The sequence below is a fragment of the Nicotiana tabacum genome, chromosome 19, assembly GCF_000715075.1.
Source record: "Nicotiana tabacum cultivar K326 chromosome 19, ASM71507v2, whole genome shotgun sequence".
Lineage (NCBI taxonomy): Eukaryota > Viridiplantae > Streptophyta > Magnoliopsida > Solanales > Solanaceae > Nicotiana > Nicotiana tabacum.
Genome location: NC_134098.1, coordinates 8,383,901 through 8,392,955, shown reverse-complemented (window position 1 = coordinate 8,392,955; position 9,055 = coordinate 8,383,901). Strand labels below are relative to the sequence as shown.

Here is a 9,055-nt window from a genome sequence, read left to right as displayed (position 1 = left end):
ACTTGAGCTTGAGCAGAGGCGACTTTTGGGCAGATTTTCAAGGGAAAAACATTGGGGTAAGTGATTCTAACTCGGATTTGGTCTACATATACAAGTATATCATTGTTTTCACCATAAATTAGTGTTTTGAGATTTAAATTTGGGAAAATTTTAGAAATCTCATAGAAATGAAGTTTTGAGATTTCGGTATCGATTCGGAGTCGGATTTGAGTGAAACTGGTATCGTTGGACTCGTAATTGAATGGGTTGTTAGATTTCATAATTTTTGCTGGATTTCGAGACGTGGACCCCACGGACGAAGTTTTTATAAATTTCGGGATCTTTATTAAAAATATAGTATTTTCTTATAGAACTGATTCCTATAATATTTAGTGATTGTATTAAATTATTTTGGCTAGATTCGAGCCAGACAGAGTTGGATAATCATGAAAAAGGCCTTATAGTGGATTAGATTGGAGCAAGACGAGGTAAGTCTCTTGTCTAATCTTGTGAGGGAAAAATTACCCTATAGGGATTAAATTTGAATAATTGTTGCTAATTGCGGGGGCTACGTACGCACGAGATGACGAGAGTCCGTGCGTAACTACTATTAATGCTAAAGTCCGGCTAGTTTAAGACTCAAAGCATGAATTACTTCTGTGATTTGTATTCTTTATTATTTAAAATAATTGATGTATATATTATGAATTGTTATGAAAAGTAGAAAAATATGAAATTTTAATATGCTTAATTTTTGTTTAAATCAATTAATTGTTAAAAAAATTGTTCTCCTCCCAAATTCATCTTATAATAAATATACTCTCTTTCCGGAGGCATATAAGAAAATGATCTCCTTTCTTGTGGAGCGGGCCGAACGCCTCGGCAGGATAGATGCATCTATGGATCGCGCCGCACGTCCCTCGGCAGTGTACACGACACTCTGGATCGGGCCGTACGTCCTCGGCAGAAATCGTGCTTAATAATAATAATTACACGATACTTTAATAATTTATTTCAGCTTGTGAAGCTAATTAATAAATTGAAAAATCCTTAAAATTTAATGAATTATTATTCTTGCTTGTTAAGAAATTAATTGTTACTCCTGTAAATGAAGTTTAATTGATAAATTAAAAATTATTTGAATTGAAGGAATTTAATTAATATATTAAGAATTGTTATATTTGAAGGAATTTGATTATTTCTGCTGATTAAATAAATTATTGTAAATTCTGTAAATCATGCTGATTTAAATATCCTAATTTTATTTCAGTTATTATTATTGACACATAGTGAGTGTCAAAGTCGGTCATCTCGTCTCTACCACTTCGAGATTAGGCTTGATACTTACTTAGTACACGTTGTTTACGTACTCATACTACACTTGCTACACTTTTTGTGCAGGATCTGAGACAGGTACTAGTAGAGGACCTATCATCACATACCCGCGTCATCCCGAGGCATAGTGGTGAGCTGCCTTTCTGAGCCGTTCTGCAGCTACCAGTGTCTCTTCTTATATTTATATTCTGTCTATTTCATTTCAGACAGTATTTGAAGTTTTGTATAATATACTAGATGCTCATGCACTTGTGACACCGGGTCTTGACACACACACATTGGTAGAAGTTGGTATTTTATTATTTTTTTTGGAATAAAAGTTTAACCAATGTACGTTTGACTTATTAGTTGGCTTGCCTAGCTGTAGTGTTGGGCGTCATTACAACCTATAGGTGAAATTGGGTCGTGACAGGTATAACTCTTATCGATTTAAGAGGTTTTCTTGATATTGTTGAGTATAGATGCACACCCTTATTTAGTTGCCTTCTATGTGAGAATGGCTCTATTTGGCACGTGAGTTGTCAGTGCGGTTACGAAGTGTAATTAGGGCACAGGATGCCAAGTATTAGGGTTCAGGTATTGGGACCCGTGAGTTGTGAATAGTGTGAGGTTCGGTACCTCGTGGAGTTTATTGATTTAAACTTGATGTGAAAACAGTTGTTGTGGTTGAGTGATTACTTGTCCTTTCTGTATCTGTGATTTCGGATTTATGTTGCGTTTTCCATTCATCCTTTTGTGTCATTATTTGGTATTCCGCTGATACTTGTTGTTGTCCTTTCTTATTGCAATTACTGTATTATCAGCCATATCGCGTAGTCCTTAAGTAGATATCATACTCTCTTGTTCCTATTCTCATATTTGTTCAGGTTATTTAGTCCAGTGGCTGTCTTGACTGTTCCTCGTCACTACTCCACTGAGGTTAGTCTTGATACTTGTTGGGTACCGTTGTGGTATACTCATACTATACTTCTGCACATTTTATTGCAAACCCAGGTATTTCAAAGTTAGTTGATCATTAGCTAGCTGTGCGGACTGTTGCTGTGGAGACTCAAGGTAAAACTGTTATTGTGTTCGCAGGCTTCGGAGTCACCTTCTGATTTGTATTCACGTTGTTTACTTTATTTCAACCAGTTGTAGTTAGAAAATTTTAACAAACTCTGTAGAGCTTATGACTTGCACTATCAGTTTTGGGAATTGTAAATTTTATAGAGATTTCTATTTCAAAAATTGTTAGATGTTATTTAATTATTATTGTTATTCAGTAAATGTTAGGCTTACCTAGTCCCTAAGACTATGTACCATCGCGATACCCAACGGAGGGAAAATTGGATCGTAATTAACATCCAACCTCGTTGCACTTATGGTCTCTACACGGTCAAGTAGGGGAGTTTAGAAGGCACCGGCGTTTTATTGTTATACTCTACAAAGTATGCAATATGCGTACACTTATACCAGTTTTCTAGCATAAAAGAGTGGAGTATAATTTTTCAAATGATAATCAACGTAACACCAAAAGAATTTCTTAACGGTAGATTAGCATAGAAGAAAGAAAGTTCCTAACTCTTCTTGTTATTAGCTATAGTACTAACACAAAAGAAGAAGAAAATAATTAAAGGAAAAGCCGTGAACGACAAAGACATAACAAAGAGCCAATGGGATATCCAAAAGATCACATTCAACTCCATTGATATCTTCCTCACACTTTGAATGTTACAAGTATAGTATAAGTAATAGGGAGCAGAGATTAATCTCACCATCGCACATTCTAATTAAAAAGAAATTCAAATTCAGGGGAAAAAAATAATAAACCAATAGAAAAATACTAAAGATGGAAGGGAGAAAACCTTAGAGCGAAAATGTTTTGAAAATTTCCCAAAATATTAACTATCTGCAATGGAATTTCATTTTCAATTGTATATTTAGGAATGCAAGTACAGAGAGTAGAAAAAAGAATTAAAGTAAAAGAATATGTCATTTAATTATAAATAAAGTATAAAGGGTTATATATTCATATTTTTTTACACTAATTAATTAGAGTAAATTGTCCTTGTTTGCTTCTGTAGAATGCTCCTCTGCTGTAAGGAACTCTTTTTAGTCAGTAAAATATATTGGGTAGAAAAGTTTGAGTCTTAATAAAATGATTATTATAAATGTTTTGACACCACAATACCTTTTTTATGCAATTTGTGATGTGCCCACATGTCATTTTTTTCTTCTAACATTGATTAAGTTGAACCTTCTCATTGCACTTGAATACGACCAGGCAAAGACTAAAACGACAAATGGTGGCAATCCAACTAAAGAATTGTGGACTTCCGATAACAAAGACAGTCGCAGTACACATTTAGTGATAAGTCAAAGTCGAATTACGCTAATAATTCATAGATAACTGCACAAGAAATACGCACACCCAATTTTTAAACCTTTCTTCTAATTTTTAAGGATTAAAAAGTAAAAACCTTGGCCACTGCTATGACTTCAGTACAAAGCAAGATTAAGCAACAAATCTGTAGTTGGTAAGCCAAGAAACTATAGGAAGAAAAATAAAAATGGGCTACCTGACCATTTTGTTCGAACTGTTGCCACTTGAAGAACCAAAATCAAGAAGAGATATAAAATGGAAACCAAGTCCATTCCCTTCGCCTATCATCAAAAATCTTCTTAAGTTTTTCTCTTTATTTTCTCCCCTATTCAACACATAATTTTTAATATCTTCAGCAATATTTTCAGCAAAAGGAAAAAAAAAGAATATTACTCTCCTTTTCAAATTACACTCTTCTTCATACTATTCATATCTCCATTCTTACTCCTCTAATTTTTTCTGCATATTATCATACTTGTCCTCTAAACATTTGACATTCCCAGGAAATACATTTTCCTTGATTAGCTCCTCCTCCCATTTCAGTACATCAATCACTTTCCCTATAAATAGAAAAGACATCAGCAAAGAGAAAAAGAAAACAGTGGAGCGCCACCATACAGGTACACCAAAGGAAATAAAAAATATACAAAATCATATTCAAAGATGGAATTTCGAGTATCGTTCATTGCATTAGAACCATAACGGTACTCATAAAACACATTCATATTGCAGTAAAGGGAAAAATATAAACGAACCTAATTTGTTGACATTGTTTGAACCATTGTGAGAACCAAAAGTCACTCGTCAGCACGCTCGCTTGAAATGGTGTCACTGGCAGATTATTGGTAGTATGCTTGTATGCTTTGGTGGGTCTGAGGATGAATGGAGAATTATTAGGAGAATGATAGTTGGAAAACTCAAACGACTAACCCATGTCATGAACGGAAGAAAGGTTGGGAATTTTACCTTGGACGAAGCTCTGAGCCTCTGACCTTTGCGAGAAGACTCGCACAGAACGTGGGGTGTGTAATGTGTTAAAGAAAACAAAACGGCTATGTGGAGTTTTATTGTCAAAGGGCAAAACTAAACGGTTATTGGGCTTAATGTTTTGGGCCATTAAGTAGTATTTATTATTTTAAGTAGTGGGCTAATAAAAATAAATGAATTGGAGTGAAATAACAAAAACAATTCAAAAAATCAGAAAAAGATTAATAAGAAAGCTGGCTATAGAGGGATGCCACATCAGCTGGCCAATTCCCAACTTTATATATTTATATAGATACTAGGGGAAAAAATAAGATCTTTTAAAAATGAAAAAGAACACAACCTCCAAATACATACTCTATTCTGTTTCAATCTATCGTAATTTACCGATCATGAAATTTAATAAAGAAACAAATATTTTTGTGTGAATACGCCAGTTATGTTCTCTCTATCTCTCTCTCTCTATCTCTCTCACCCTCACCAAGATTCTCAATCTTCTCTCTTCTTCCTCAAATCTCTCTCTTTTTTTCCATCAAAGCAGCTGTCGTAGCAGCCATTTTTGGTGGCAATGGTGGACTTTCTGAAGCGAAGAGAATAGATCTGGAGCGAAACGGGAGTAGGTGAACAAATCTGGCCATGGATACGGATTGAGCTTTTGAAAATCTGAAGCAGAGTCGCCGAAGAAGATTTGAGGACCGGGTTTTTGTTCGTCTGCATTTGCGAAGAGTGCGTTATGACCCGTGGCCGCCTACCTGGTGGGGGTGTCTCCTCCGTTGTGTGTAAATGGAAAACCTTTTTTAGTTTTAATACAATGTATACAGTATTTTTCTTGGCCTAAAAATGCCATCTCTGGCGAACTTTCTTCTCTTCTTTGCTATTGAGTCACATACAATGATACAAATACATTGTATTTTATTCAAATACACTAAAATATACTATATTTTTGTATAAATATATTATTCTTTCGCCTGTATTTTGTGTATTCCGAAGGTCTGTATTTTTTGCATACAGCCGAATATCACAATTAACTTTCTTCTCTTCTTTGCTATTGAGTCACATACAATGGTACAAATACATTGTATTCTATATAAATACACTCAAGTATGTTGTATTTTTGTATAAATACATTATTTTTCGCCCATATTTTATGTATTCCGAAGGTCTGTAATTTTTTTAATACAGTCAAATATCACTTTTTGTGATTTTTTGTTATGTGAATACAGTCAAATTGAATATGGTGAATTGAATACAATGTATAATAGTGAATAATGAATATCGATGAATTGAATATAATGTATACAATCGAATTGAATAGAACGGTATACACCCTATATCTTGATTTTTTGTTGTTTTCAATACAACTGAATTCAATATAGTGAAATTGAATACAATTCAATATTGCGCTTTTTGTTATTAAATACCCGTAATCACTATTTTTTAAGCGTATTATCTCATTGTATTTATAAATACATTCACGCGAATACATGGAATACATAATTAAACAGTTGTAATCCCTGTTTTTTAGGCTGATTACCTCATTGTATTTATAAATACAGTCGCGCGAATACATGGAATACACCACAGCCGCAACAAAAAAATGTAGAATTAATTTTGTTGAGTTAAATCAGGAGTGATACACGCTAATTGATCCACTTTCCGTTATTAAACATCTGCACTCCATACTTATTAGGCGAATTTCGCGATTGTATTCATGAATACAGTAGCGCGAATACAGCAAATACAGTCTGGTAGCAATGAAATTTTGTAGACTTAATTTTGTTGAGTTAAATTAGGAATGATACGCGTTATCCTCTTTCCGTTATTAAACAGCTGGACTCCCTTCTTATTAGGCGAATTTCGCGACTGTATTCATGAATACAGTAGCGCGAATACAACGAATACAAACCGATAGCAACGAAATTTTGTAAAATTGATTTTGTTGAGTTAAATTAGGAGCGATACACGCTAATTGATCCTCTTTCCGTTATTAAACAGTTGGACTCCTTACTTATTAGGTGAATTCTGCGAATGTATTCATGAATACATTAGCGCGAATACGGCAAATAAGTTCGGTAGAAACGAAATATTAGCTGTAGGAAGTAAATATGTATATGGTAGCTATAGGAAGTTAATAGCCACTAAACTATAGTGGTTGCTGAAAAATCCTCTTGTTCTTTTAATTGTATTAACCCGTAATATTTTTTCTTAAACGCTCTGTATTTGAAAATCGGGTTTGGTGAAATCGTTACTTGTTTGAATTGGGTGTTGTTGCAAATAATTGGTACTATCATTGGGAGTTTATATCTCAAATTTACAAAATTATATTTAAGTAGTATATAAATTATAATTTTTGACCGGATTGTATATTTTGTAAAAAAAACGTTATTTTTGTTTGTAAATAGGGAAATCTAGCTAAATCAGGTAAATAAATTCAAAGTTTTATATATGTACAAAACAATTCAAAACCAAAAAGCATTATTAAAAAGCAATTGAATGACGCGATGGATGACCCATAAGTTATTTACTGTTTGTTCTTTTCAACGAAAAAAGCCTTCAACATAATGTAGAGCAATCAATCTGACCCCCCGAGACAAAAAAATGTATTGCAAGAGTAGAATGATAATCCACTCGAAACAGTATACAGTCAGACATCTTTATAACAGTATCTCTATATAATAATATTTTACTATAAAAGTTAAGTTTTTCCGAAACCAATTTTCATGTTATGTTATAATATATGTTCTTTATAACAGCACTTTGCTGTAACATCCAAAAATATTCGGAACAAACAAGACTGTCATAGAAAGGTTTGACTGAACTCCAAAAACTAATACATGAGTATACTTTTATATTTTCACTAAACCAAGGAAAAAGGCTCATGCTAAAATCGAAAAAAGAAGTGAACCAAAGGAACTCAAATAATTACCTTTAATTTAGTTAAAAGTTCCACAAATATGCTAAAATAAAATGTTGAAGAAGAAAAAACTCTACAAAAATGTGAACCATTTCTTCCATTTGTTCTTCGTACCAGTGTTTTAAAGGCAAGGGCATGAGGCGAGAAATTTTACTTAATATGGGAGGAGACGAAAGCCTTGAGACATGGGGAGTAAGCCCCACGGATCTTTACTTTTTAAAATTTATGAATTCATAATATAGCATTATAACACAAAAAAAATATAAAAGATACATTGAAAGTTCAAGAAAACCAAAAAGAATTAAAGAAACTCATATAAAATAAAATATCTAGCATATTTTACAAGTATAAATAATGCAATACTGTTAAAGTTACTATGAAATATAAATTAACTAAAACGTCTTAACTTTCAAATAATTAAAAATTATAATTTCTTAAAAAATATTATCAAACCGCATATTTTACCTCCTTAAAAGTAAATACTCAATAAATATAATCAACATTGTAATTTAAAATATTACTCTGTCATGAGTAAATATAAAATTATTTTTAAATAGTAAAATAATAAATATATGATAATTTGCAGAGACATAGAACTAAGATATGAAGATCTATCAAGTAAGATATAAATTTTGGTTATCTATTTTTAGAAGAAATATTCAAATGATATTCACCCTCACAATATTCTCAATTAGTGAATATGCTATATTATGGTTCGTTATTTGAGTTATTCACAATTTTTATATTCCTTTAGATTAAAAAAAAACTTTAATCAATCATTTGTTAAAGAATTTTGAGAGTCAACAGTGCTAATTAGTGAATTCAACACATGATTTGCATAGGAATTGTTGGGCGAATCCCGAACGTTGAGCGTTAGGCGCGTTTAGGGCGTACAGTCTGGCGCTTGGGGGCATAAGCCTCGATGAACTAAGCCCCACACATAAGTCTCAAGTCTCGAGACAAATCCTAAAAAAAACCTTTCAAAACACTACTTCATACTACTTTGTTTCCATTTTCTTATTTTTGCAAAACTAAATAACCTAATTTAAACATAGCAAAACTATTCTCGTCTCACCGAAGTTACCTCAATTCAAATTTTGTAGGTTCGACTTTTAATCATTTAAACAATTTAATTAACTGTATAAAGCATCTCCTTGCAAACAGAATTTTTGTATCTTTATTTTGGTAAATTCAGAGTTTTTTACCTAAACAAAAACCCCCTCAATTTGTCTCCATCTTTAGTCATATTTCACTTGCCAACAAATTAATCTTTAATTGAAATTTTTAAAGATGTTTACCATCTTTTTCAAATGAGAAAAAATTATGCCTACATTTTCCGAATATTTAGCTTTATTATCAAAAAATGCAGTTAAAATAGCACGGGCTAGCCAGTTTTCGGACTGGTCATTCAAAAATAGCCAGCGTTTGTCAAGTCATTGAGAAATAGCCATAATTTTGCTGTAACAGAGACAGGTCCAGCA

The 9,055-nt window shown here is 32.7% G+C and overlaps 1 long non-coding RNA gene across 1 annotated transcript; it reads right to left on the bottom strand.

Moving 5' to 3' along the window:
• Positions 1–3,927: 3,927 nt before the first annotated feature.
• LOC107819143 (uncharacterized) lies at positions 3,928–4,759 on the bottom strand. Its single transcript, XR_001655635.2, has 3 exons — positions 4,643–4,759; positions 4,432–4,548; positions 3,928–4,236 (listed from the first exon to the last, which is right to left on the bottom strand). It is a non-coding gene; the product is annotated as an uncharacterized LOC107819143 (long non-coding RNA).
• Between the last annotated feature and the right edge of the window lie 4,296 nt (positions 4,760–9,055).